General features: G+C 46.9%; 1 protein-coding gene across 2 annotated transcripts in view; it reads left to right on the forward strand.

Annotated features, from left to right (window-relative positions):
- The window catches only part of LOC308054066 (G-protein coupled receptor 83-like), a 61,164-nt gene extending 55,424 nt beyond the window's left edge, over positions 1 to 5,740 (forward strand). Inside the window, exons 5-7 of one of the 2 annotated variants that reach the window (XM_080366271.1) lie at positions 1,658 to 1,795; positions 2,652 to 2,723; positions 4,482 to 5,740. The gene's annotated coding sequence lies outside the window, so the exon portion shown is untranslated. The remainder of the gene's footprint in view (positions 1 to 1,657; positions 1,796 to 2,651; positions 2,724 to 4,481) is intronic. The other variant, XM_080366270.1, reaches the window with a different exon arrangement.
- The last annotated feature ends 7,042 nt before the right edge of the window (positions 5,741 to 12,782 follow it).

Here is a 12,782-nt window from a genome sequence, read left to right on the forward strand (position 1 = left end):
GCTTGAAGGAAAGGACCAAAGGAGCAGCAGTACACCCCATCCCCAGCGAGGGTTCCTCCTCCCTTCCCGCATCCCATCCCCATTTGGTCATCCTTGCAAACTTCTCATACAGTTTTATAAATTCAAGAAAGTTTGTTTCTGTCTTTCCTGGTTTGGAAAGAAATGAACAGCCCTTCTATACAGCTCAAGGTGGAAGAGTGTAAGAATGGGGATGGTGTTTTTCTGGCATTTTAATGAAACAAATCCTCAGGCTATCTGGAGACGTTCCCAGGAAATCTCTTTTCTACCCCAGTGGTAAGTTGCCTGAGCATCCAGGAAGACTTTACTTGCAGCAACTCCGAAAGCAGTTTCACAGCCTGTGGAGAGCTGCCCTGTGTCTTCTGGTTGCCTTATATGTTTGGTACTTGTCAGAGAGTTTGGATTAGTGTTAATTGCTGAGCCCTGTAGAAAAGGGAGTGTTTTGATGCAGCCTGTAAAAGGAGAACTCACATACTTCAAAGTGTTTGAGAAACAGGCAAACAAACACCAATAACGGCATCAAAGCCAACATTATATTCTTCTGGTTAATGTCCAGCCTTTGGTAGAAGAAATTGATTTCGTGAGATAGTCATGTTTCTGGAGGAGAATGCAAACCCACTCAGTATTTCTGAGCTCCAAGAGCTGGTCACATACCCCAAACTCAAGCTTGTGGATAATTTGGATCAGCTCCAGCAGCCCAACAGGCAGGGATAGGCATGGAGAGGGACCACACCGGGGCCAGGGAGTGTGAGCTGGTTCGGCCCAGCATCTGCACCCCATGCAAGGGGGTATGGGCAAATGCTTGCCAAGGACCGGAGCTGGCATTTTCTTGACATGATTTTAAAGTACTTTGAAGTGCTATTACATTAAATTGCTTTTCATTGCAATGCATTGACTTCCAGAAAGGAGGCACGAGCTAAGATGGAGAAAAACCACTGCTTCATCCAGATTTGAAGTTTTGAATATTCATTGTTTATCTCCAGACCAGACTAGCATCTCCAGCATAGCATCCGGTAGTGAGAGCTACAGATTGTTCAAAGCTTTTTTTTTTGATTTTTGAATAAAAATGTCTATGTAAGAAGTCTGAATGTCATCCAGCAGAAAGACTCCGTCATGCCTGGACAGCTTGTCTCCAGAGAGCAACTGCCTGTTGATAACTCATTAAATAAATATTATCCAGTCCTGGTGGGGTGGAAACAGAAGTCCTGATGGAGAAATAGTACTGGACTATGTAAATGAAGACTGTCATAGAACAGATACAAAAGCAGCAAGGATTCATATTGCACAAGAAATCTTCACTCTGGCATATGTCTGCTGCATCTTTGGCTTTGCAGCCTTTGCAAGTGCTGAACCAAGGCACCTTCCTAGGGCTGTAACTGCAGATGGGTCAGAAATAATTCTGAGCTCAGGGAGGATGCTGTGCTCTGAGGCTGTGGTACTCGGCTGCTTGGCTGCAGGAACCTGCCAGCTGCCGCTAGCCCAGCTCCTGACCAACAGCCACAGCTGGAGCACAGCCTGTGCCATGGAGCAGAAGCTACCAGAAGACCTGTGGCAAGGTGTAAGTTATAGGATGCTATTTTTCTGCTGTTCCAATTTCCCCATACATAGACACAACGCTTTTTTTCTTTCTTTCTTTAAGTCTTCTGTTCAAATGTGCTGCCAGCTTGTATGATCCCAATGGTGTACTAAAGAGAGAAGAGGGAAATTGTTTGCTGGGCAGCATGGCAGAAGAATCTCGCTGCTTGAAGTCTTCATCCTCCTCATCGCAGCAATGAAGGTACTCAGGTGGCTTTGCAAGTCACTTCCATCGCTTCATTGCAGTCCTGATTGACTGGACTAGAGGTTCCTAGTATTCCTGACTAACTGGAGCAGAAAACACTGGCTGGTGTGATCAGGAGATGTGGAGACACAGCCGCTTGGAAAGCTGCCCCTAGCTTCAGCAGATCTTTTCTGACAATAAGCTCCTCGCACATGGGGAAACTGTCAATTTATTATCACCTGAACAGCAAGCAAAGCAGAACATCGGCCTGTCGGTGTTCACAGCTCCTGTGCAACCTGCAAAATGGCCATTTTGGTACCTTCTCCTCTTCAGAGGTGAACAAATATTGTTTCCTGAATTTGAACAGGAGGGCTTAGACTGCAAAAATAAGCAGATGGCACCTGCCCTGCAGTGTATGTCTGCTCTCATATGAGGTCTCCAATGTTGACAACGGATAGCTGTTTTCATCACAGAAAGATTTTAGGGTTCAGGTCTGCAAATCTAAACTGCAGCCTAAACTGCAAAACGTTTAGGCTAGTCTAAGACAGCCATCCCTCTGGCCCAGCAAACCATGGTCACTGACCTGCACTGTCTTTCACATAGATTATACCCTGTTGATTAGCACAAATGAACTGAATAGAAAAAGGAAAATTGCTCTCCAGGACCAGCACTTTGTAATAGATTTTCTATATAAAAAGGAAACGCCTGTCTCTTCAGTTTTAAGTGTTCATATTCTTAACTTAACAAAGAGAGGTTCCTAGTATTCCTCCTCTTCAGCCATTCATTTGCCTCTGGGAAAGGTTTGGCTGCTGTGCTTGCCAAGCTAATCAGTGAAACAGAAAGCACAGAACATTAACATGTGTTTAAATCCCAGGCACTCTATAGTCATAAAAGAAGAAAAAACATTTGAAAGATACATCCACCTGATCCCCACAGCCACTCAACAGTAAGTACTTAGTCTCAGGAGAGAGAAGCAGAAGGGACTTCTTCAATTTGAAGTTTCCTGACAGAGATATCAGCTAGGACAGGAAAAAAACCTGGAAGAAAAATGAATAGGACCTGAGTTCCAGATTGTATAAGCCCCAAATACACAAATTAATCCATCACCCATTGTAATTAAGCATCCCTGACATGAGCAGCCAGTTGCCAGGGAGGCTGATGAACAGGCAATTTGAGCAGTCTTTCCAGAGGCCCCAGCGCTGGCCTCAGCACCAAGGAGGACAGTGTTAAGCCAACCAAAGGCTTCAAAATCCTGTTCTGCATTTTCTCCTGGGAAAAGCCTTAGTCAGCAGCATTTTGCTCAGCATTTGTGTTTTTGCCCACAGGGAGACTCCTGCAACACATGCGGGTCTCTTCCTAGTTGACACGGAATGCTTCACAGCCCCACATGACGTGTCTCAGGGTTTGGGGCATGAGGCGGGGAGGGCAGGCAGCGAGGGAGCAGGTGGGCCCCTGTGGGCATCCTCTCCCCAAACCCTGCTCCTTTCCCCCCTGTCCAAGGTGGTTTCTTGGAAAAGCCTGGTGGTGCCATAAGCAGCAGCAGACCTGTTGGACAGTTAGTGCTGCCTCCCGTTAGCTGCTGGCTAAACAGTACAAAAGCCAGAAGGGGGTTCCTAATTTTTGCTCTCACATCTGGAAAGGGAGGAACCACACAGGACTGTGATTTAGATCAGTCCCTCGAGCAAGAAAGTTGAACAGAAGCAGGAAATCAGCATTCCTGAATCCTCTCCTTGTGCCAGAAGTACCTTAGCTTGGGACAGGGCTCACAGCCTCTCATCTGTTCTGACCAGTACCCAACCGCTCAGCAAAACTCCCCTAAATCTGGAGGGAAACCAGAGAGTTTCAAAAGTATTTTGAAGCTTCATTTGAACCCGGTGGCAAGGAAAACATTTTCCACCTCGGCCGGGGAGGGCCACCCACCCCTGCAGAAATCCCACAATGTGAAGGGCACTGGCTGAGACGCAGCGCTCAGCCCCAGCAGCTGAGATGGGACCCCACTGCCGCAGCGACGGCTCCGGTGGCTTTACTAGCTGTGCTCGCTAATGATAGGTGTTTTTTCTCTTTTCTTTGAGAAGCTAATCTAGTTTAATAACATTGTGTGGGTTTTCCTTAAGCTAAGTTAAGCGGGAATGTAGCAGAAGCTGGCAAATGCTTGATATTCCCCTGGAGCTAACAAACCCAGAGAGTGAGTGTGCAGGTGAGTGCCCCGGGGGTCAGGGGGCTGCGCTGGCTCCCTGCGGATGCACACCCAGGATGCACACACATCGCTGCGCGGCTGGATCGCTCTGCGGGAGCAGGCTCCAGCGCCGGCGGCACGGTGAGGCTGCTGTCTGGAGACCAGAGACCCATGAACCGACAAGAGGGGGTATGCCTTAAGGTATTTTCTTCCTGGTTTTGCTGACGCCTGCGCTTGTTCCCCAGTCCTGGAAGGTTTAAGTTTAAAATCCAGAGCAGCAGCAGTGCAAAACCCGCCACAGCCAGGCTGCCGGGGAAAGGTGGCAGACGCTGTTCGTGCCCACAGCGCTCTGAGCACCAAGCTCCGGCTGGCTCCTCGGGGAGAAGAGGGGACTGGCCAGTGCCTGACTTCATTCCCAGTTTAAGCTCTCTGGTTTCTTTTGGATAGCCGATCTTAGAAGAAACAAACTGCAATAGAAAAAACTGCCTTTTGAAAACGTGTATTTATGCTTTTTTATTTTTTTCATAGAAAGCAATATACCGTGAATATTGTGAAGAAGATAATCGTGAAGAGGAAAAAATCTGCCCCAACTTCACCTGTACTGATGGGCGTCAACTTTGCACTGTGTGACTGTTTCTGTTTAAGTTGTACAAAATATTGCAGATAAAACAGCCAAGGTTTGTACTTGTAATATGTTTTCCCAATAATTGAAACTAGGAGCCGCCTTCACAGAGGCTGCTGGCTGGCTGCAGTCTACAGCCATATGCTAGCTGGGTGTTTTGCTTACTTGTTTCTTGCCTGGGTTGTTTAGGATTCTGTACCAGTAAGGAAAAAAATGGAAAATTACTACCTTGCCCACAATTGTTACAGAAATCTAAGTCTCCAAGCAGCTCTGGAAACCTTCCTCTATTGTTTGATGCCAGGTCTAGAGATCACCCCTCAGTGCTCTTATTATGCTCCTTAGACCTGAGATTTTGAGGCTCCAATTTTCTTAAGTGCTGCATTTTGATAAGACTCTCGAGCCCCTGGACTGTTTGTTTGCTTAAAGGCGTAGAGGTGCAAGTGTGGTGCTGCATAACTACATGTCTGAACTGCAGTATTTTTCCAGCACCTGGAGGCCAGCCCTTCAGGAAAGTCCCAGCACTGCTCAGCAAACCCAAGGCTTTGCACAACCCTGAAAAATGCCCCTCTTCATTTCAGATCAGTTAAGTCATTCCTCTTCTGCTGCATTGTTTCCCCTGAAGAATTTCTCTGAGCCTCAGCCCTGTGGTTTTCCGTGTATCTGGCGCAGGCACGCTGACGGTCCTGCAGCAGCTCAGTTTCTTCAAGAGCCTTTGTGGAGAAACCCAGCTGAAACCTTCCCGAGGACCTGAACTGGCCGTATTTGGGGGCCCTCCTTATCCATGTTGCCTCCTGCAAGCAAGGAGATCTTTCTCCAAAGCAAAGGTGTCTGTACTTCTCCAGTCAATTACATTTCTCCACGTGCATATTAATCCTGTATTTCAGGCTGCTTGGAAGCGAAGCTGGGTGTAAAGTAACCAGGACTGCTGCCAGAGCCCATTTTAAAAAGGATGCCACGTTTGCCATTTTCCATTCCCTTGGTGGTAAGGCAGGTTTACCTTCTAAAACAAAAAACATAATAATCAGTAATTTTGTATTTAGACCTCCTGAGGAAGTGCCATTTGGAGTATGCTCTTCAGATTCCATTACAATAATTTCATAACCCCTTTAGCCTCAATTAGCCGAAAACTAAATATTAAATACTTCAGAGCAAGTTACAGTCAGAACCTCCCTCCTTTCCTGATTGTTTTTGTTTCTGCTGATGTTTGTTTGCAAATACCGCTCCAAGCCCTCCCGTCACCCACTGAATCTCAGCTTTATGAAGGCTTTTGCTCCCCCGTGCTCCCTGCAAGCATGCCACTGCTACACTTGGCTTTTTTGCTGTTCAGAAACCTGCTGGAGCCTCAGCACATTTTGTCCAGTGCCCGTACTGGTGCCAGTGCTGGTGCCCCAGGCCTGGCCACCCTGGGCTGCATGGGCAGAGCTGCAACCCTGGCCCAAGCCTGCCTCTGCACCTGCCCTGCAGGAAGAGGGTCAAGGCAAAATGCTGGCAGGCCAAGGGGCGATGCAGGAAGATATCTGTCACTGATGCTCTGTTACCTTTTCTACCCCACGCAGAAGATGGGGAAAATGCAGGGAGAGCCTTCCCAGATGACCAAGTGAGTTTTCACCAGAGATCCCCAGCTCAGAGGTTTTCTGACCTGGCACATCTGCTAAAAGCTGCCCACAGACACACTTGCCACCACGTTACGGTCCCCAAACCAGGGGCTTGGTGGGTGACTTGGACCCAGCTGGAGCTTGGGAGGATGCTGCAGCTGCTGTCAGTTTCTTGACACAACTGTCCTTTGCTGGCTTCTGCAACGCTGGGCCCTGTCACCTCTCTTCCTTTGGTCAGAGCTGCACAAAGGGACAGAGTTTTGAAGTAAATGTGTATTTTACCACTACTTTTGGTGACTCTTCTTCCTTCCTTCCTCCTTCCCTTTGGTATGTGAGTTGTCCCAGCAAACCAATCATGCCTTTAAATTAATCAGGCCCTTAAAGGGGACAAAGAGGATGAGCCATTACAGGATGCCATTATTTAAAAGCCAGGAAAATGTACAGCAAATGCCAAGGTGCTACCTGAGTTTTCTTCACCTTGTCAAATGCATCCAAATCTCAGGCTTTGCCTCCTTAGCTCGTGACAGGCAAGCTGCAAATGAGAGGTCTCTGTGGTATCTGCCGGCACTCTTGCCTCCCGGCCTCAGACACCTTCAGAAGGGTTCAAGGTGGCAGCAGTTTCCTGTGGCAAGGTGCTGCCTTGCAGAGTTTCAGCTCTCTGGCCTCAAATCATCCATGCACCCACAAGACAGGCTTAGTTTTAAGCCTGTGAAAAGTGAAGGAGCTTTGAACATTTCAGCAAAAGCCACAGGGGCCCCTGCGAACTCAGTGAAGGGCGTTTTTAAATGTAGCTTTTGCAGGGTCTCACCTGAACTTGGGAGTGTCCCTGTTTGCTGTTTCTGTATCTTCACAGGCAGGCTAAAAGCAACACGCGCTGGATGGTGCACCGAGAGCAAGCTGCAGCCAGAGATGGAGAAATAAACATGCACAGTAGCAATTGTATGTACAGCATGCACAAAAAAAATGACTTACCCCTTCTACTCATTGCCAATTCACTTTTATTAGCAATGAGTTTTCTGTTAAGCAAAAAACTTGGTTTATTGGTTGGTTTGCTTGGGTTTTTTTCTGTCCTGTACTCCTACACAGAGCATGAAGGAGAACTAAAGAAGAATCTCCTATGAAGAAAACACACACTGTGGGGTGTTAAAGGCTTGGAGGCTTCTGGAGCCAAGAGTCTGCCACAGCGAAGAAAAATTCAATTCTTCAGAGACTGTCGGAGGGGTTGGTCTTCCCACACATACGGGCTTTCCAATCTGAAGGACAGAAGGTTGCCAACCCGCGCATGAGCCAGGCTGGAGTGCTTGGAGGCACTGGCTGTCTGTCACTGTTACCTGCTGGTTTTTCATGCCATGACAGAAATCATGGGGCCAGCGGTCAGGCAGGAACTGAACGTGCCATCAGTGGCATTCTGTGTGATTTGAAGGAGTAAAAAAGGAAAAAAAAATAAATAATCAAGGCTGAAGCTCCAGATCCCAGTGGAGTCACTATACAATACCCATCAGCTCAGGGAGAGGGCTGATTTAAAATGTCATGTTGGTTTCCTTTGATTTGCCACCCAAGGCTTTCAGCTGAAGATTCAAGAACTATCAAACCCATTTTAAAGCCTTTCTTTTCCAACTGCTCCAAAGTTCCATCATTAGTAGCTATTACATACTTGCCATTTGTATTTTGAATAATAAAGTCTAAATTGTAACTGTCCATAGAAAATCAAATGCAATTGCTATTGCATTGTTGCTCTTTTCTTATTTCTCCTATTGAGGCCCATTTTGTAAAACCCCTCTGCTCAGTCGCTTGTGATGAATGTAAGTGCTATTTAGAATATATGCTAATGGCACACTCTAAAATTGAAATAATGTGTTTGAAGGCACTGTTCGAATTTAGGTGGGAAGCTAATGCTAGCTCATACTCTGACCCTGGGGAACTGTGACTGAATATCACTGGAAGATTAGTTTGTACTTCCCAGTTCCTGCCACCTGAATTTTAATTTGACTTAAGGTAGCAGATGAATTTAAAATTTCATTGTAGTTTCTGTTTTAAATGTTAAATATCAGTTGTTTAGAAATCTGGCATGTTTACCCCAGGTTAGGAAAACTTCTGCATGGCTGCTGCTGAGTAGCTCCATCCAGGTGGAGGTTTGTAGTCCACCCTTAGTGAGCCAAGCTTGGATGAAACAGCAATATGAAGGGAAGCAGTCTGGTGCAGATCTTGCCCCACGGTTCAGAAGTGTACTAGTTTTGGCTGGGATGGTGTTGGTTTTCTTGTTAGTATCTGGTGCAGTGCTGTGTTTTGGATGTGGCAAGATAAAGGTGTTGAGAACACACTGATGCTTTAGTTTTTGCTTCATAAAGTTTATGTTAAATCAAGGACTTTTCAGTTTCTCAGGCCCTGCCAGCAAGAGGGCTGGGGGGCTGGGGGGACACACAGCCAGCACAGCTAACCCAGGCTGGCCAAGGGGATATTCCATACCATATGGCATCATGCTCACTGTATAAACTGGGGGAAGAAGAAGGAAGGTGGGGATGTTTAGCATTGTGGCTTTTGTCTTCCCAAGTCCCTGTTATGCATGATGGAGCCCGGCTGTCCTGGGGATGGCTGAGCACCTACCTGCGATGGGAAGTGGTGAATGAATTCCTTGTTTTGCTTTGCCTGTGTGCATGACTTTCGCTTTCCTTATTAAACTGTCTTTATATCAGCCCACAAGTCTTCTCACTTTTACCCTTCCAATTCTCTTCCCCATCCCACTGTGGGGGGAGTGAGCAAGCGGCTGCTTGGGGCTTCATTGCCAGATGGGGTTAAACCAGAACAAGAAGTTATTAATTCAACCCCTGGCTGTGCTGCTCACACCCGAGGTGAACTCGAGCTTGCTTTTTAAACATGTGTTTCGGGAGTGAGAAGGGATGAGTGACCTATATGTCGCTCAGCTGTGCACATAAAATAGTACATGCAGGCGTAAGACTTTGTAATAAATATTTCAAGGGCTCAGCTATACATTTTGTGCCTTAAAATCTGATGGTGATAACACAGTAGACGCCAATATTTGAGAGCAAAAGGAGGAGTTCTTGCAGCTCATAAGTTACAATACATCTGGTGCCTGAGTATCTATCCGCGTTATTATTAATTCATCTGTCTAGAGGGCATCTAGCCCTCCGGGAAAGAAAAAGACCCTCTGACATTTAAAAGTAAGACAGAAAAAGATGCTGAATGTCTTTAATATCTCCAGCCTGCAAAGTCTCTGCAGAGACAGGCAGGTAGCTTGAATTGCCAAGAAAACAGGCAAAAAAGTCTAAGCCATTTTATTTCACAATTCCTGCTTCTGAAATATTTTCTGATAGGTAAAAACGCAGTCAGGAGTCAGACACTTGTCTAATGACATGGAAAACAAAGGACTGGCAGCTCCATTGAGCATTCGTGGGACAGGAGGTGGCTGGCGTGGAGCAAAGGCACAAGTGCACAGTGTCAGTGTCAGAGGAGCCTTAAAGCAAGGGAAGACTCATTTATTTCATTGCTGTGAGTACTTTTAAAATAGCTTGATTTCAATCGAATGCTTTGAACCATGCCTTTGAGAACGTGGCTGACAATGATTCCAGTCCCTGCTTGGGTTTCAGGTTGCAGGCTATCCTCTGAGATGTTCAGCTCACCCAGACATGGAGGCACACGTGTGGACATGAGTGCAGCAGCTGATCCAGCTGCCTCAGCACCGGGCCATGTATGGTGCTCTGCTGAATCCCCCCACGCCTGCTGGGGGACCTGCTGGGGCTGGGAGCCGGCCAGCTGGGCACAGGTCAGTGCTGGCCACCACAGAAGTGGACAGAGCCAGTGGGGTGGGTAAGGGGAGCAGCTCCTGGTCAGTCCCTTCCTCTTCCCCTTGCACCAAGCAGGGGGGCTGTAACCTGGGACAAGAGGAAAAGCCAGGAGCGGTAGCAGGCATATGACTCCTCACCTATCCTCAGCCTGGGAACCAAGCAAGCAATAAGGCGTAAGTGGGCAGTAGTGGGACCAGCTGCAAAGGGAAGAGTCTCTGTCCCCCGTTAGGAGGGTTAATAAGGATTCTTGTTGTACAAAGGAAGGCTAGGTGCAGCAATTGTAATGAATCAAGTCTTCATTCTTCAACCAATGAGTGCTTGAGTGTTTCAAGAGGTTCTAGCACATACCTGTAATTGAATAACTTGCACCTGGAGAAACATAACGTGTCTGGGATTTTGCTGGAAATTTGATTAGACTTAATTCGTAGCTTTCCTCTTTGAACATGCTTGCAGTTATAAAGCCAGTAATAATATGTGCCAGGCAAGAAAAACATGAGACGATAATGAAATGGCTCTTTAGATGCATAGGAATCTCACAGTCATGACGAGAATGACTTCGGGGGGGAAAAAGCAGAAGCCTACCAGATCATCTTGTTGTAGCGATAATAAGCATACAGCGTGTCCTTCCTACAGCCCTGGAGCAAGGAACTCCATATAGTAAATACAAGACTTCATTCTGCTTCTGCTGAAAGCAATTGGAGTTTTGCCACAGCCTTGAACTGAAGCACCTTTGAGACCCTGGGAAGCAATAAATACAAAATTCTGAGCAAAGAACTGGTTTACTGGAAACAAACACATATCAAATACATATTATTTTTTCTCCCACAGAAGGAATTCCTATCTCTATTAGGCTCTGTTTTTCTCCTATTTACTAGGAAGATCTTCACTGCTTTCTCAAAAAGCCTCTAGCTGTTGTGGTGCAAGCTGGGATGCTCAGTCTGCTTCACAGCAAACATATACCCAATCTGGGGGAAAAAAAAATCTTGAAATTGTCATGACTGTTTACTTGCCTTGACAGAGGTTGCAAGTGTGGCTGGAGACTAGGGTGCGTGCTAGAGCCGGGACAAATGATCCCAGCAAAGCTCAGCAAGCAGCCAGGAGCACACGGACCAATTGCTCATGGCTCCACAGCCGCCAGCAGCTCCAGCTTTGGGCAGCACAGGGGAGGGCATGCACCGAGCTACCTCTTGCCAGCACCGCCTCAGCTTTCCAGGATCATGAAACTGAGGCTGAGGATGCTTCTGGATTACTGTTTTTTAATTTCTTGGTAGCAACAGCTACTGGAGACTAGTCCGTCTTTCTAGAGAAGAACTGAGGACACCAACTGCTCACTCTCACAGCAGGCAGAAAAGGCAAACTTCCTGCCAGAGAACAGGACAGATGTTAGGAAGCTTGTGTATAGCAATTTTAAATGCATTATTAATTGGAATTAGCAATAAGTAGATCATTTGGAAAAGTGTTGTTATCGCTGTAACAAACGGGACTGCCAACATCTTCTTGTTGAATTGGACTGGACTGTTCAAACCTTAGACTCATGATAAATTTGAAAAATTGGTTCCACACATCAGTGTGTGACCTTTTAACCTGTAAACAGAATTCTCAATCTAGCAGGAGGGATGTTCTCTGTGTCCCATGTCCCTCCTGTGTGCTCCCCATCCCATAGCTGTTCCCCTGCTGATGACATGTGGTCCAGGAGCCAGCCCAGCCTTCAACTTGGCGTGACATGGCCGTGGTGCTGCCAGCAAGAAACGGACACTGGGAGAGGTGCTATGGGCATGGAGAGCCATGGGCCTCAGCAGATCACACAGGTGACTGGAAGGGAGCAGAAAACAAAACCTTCTTTCTTGCTTTTTCAATAAGATGTGGTTAACACACACAGCATACAAGATAAGAAAGACAATAATATCTAGTTTAAAAATATGTTGTTTAAAATCTTTGTCTGAAACCTAAACTGTCTTTTTTCTCACATTTTTGTGTCAGCATCTGTCAAGAGGAATCTAGATATGGGAAAAACACTTATCTGAGAACAATCCATCAAGGCTGAAAATCAACTAAGGGCCTCATCTCAGAAATTCAGGCTTGGAGAGTTTTGTGCAGATTCCCCGCCCCCGTCCCCCCGTCCCCACCCCCCACCCCCCCCTTTTTCCCATTACTTAAGCTGCCAGTGTCTCTGCATGCACAGATGCTCCGTACCAGATCAGGTGTTGCAGGACCCACGCTTGAAGCCCACCCAGCCCAGGTCTGTGCCTGCAGCAGGCTCTGCTCTTGGGCAGTCGCTGCATCCTCACCAGGCGGCCACGGGCACTGCAGCTCTGCCCACCCCTGCCCGAGGGCTCGATCGGAGCCCAGAGGGTCAGTGCAAAGACCTCCATTGGGCTCAGCAGGCTTCAAATCGGGCTTTTGAAGAATCCCGTTTCAGAAAGGTGGCACAGGAACTAACTTTCTGTACCAGCTAGCCTGAGAATTAACACGGGGAGGAGATCAGACTTTCATCCTCAGCATCAGCATGTATGTGTTCTGGTGACCCAGACAGAAGAAAAAACTGAGGCATTACTCTAACTGCCGTTAATGGCTTTTGAGACCAGCCAAATCTCTTAGAAGAAAAGAATCTTGTTCCCTTTTCACAAGGCCTTAAGAGCAACTCGACTTCAAAAGGAACAGTGACAATTTCCACTACATGCATCGAGCACCCTACCTGCTGTTTCCTACACTTTTAAAAAGAGAGTAACATGCAACTTGTAAGCAGCTCTTTGCTGAATGCCACAGAGGAACACACAAGTCAGGATTCCTGCAGAGTTCTCTATGCTGC

The sequence above is a fragment of the Falco punctatus genome (assembly GCF_963210335.1).
Source record: "Falco punctatus genome assembly, chromosome: 15".
Taxonomy (NCBI): domain Eukaryota; kingdom Metazoa; phylum Chordata; class Aves; order Falconiformes; family Falconidae; genus Falco; species Falco punctatus.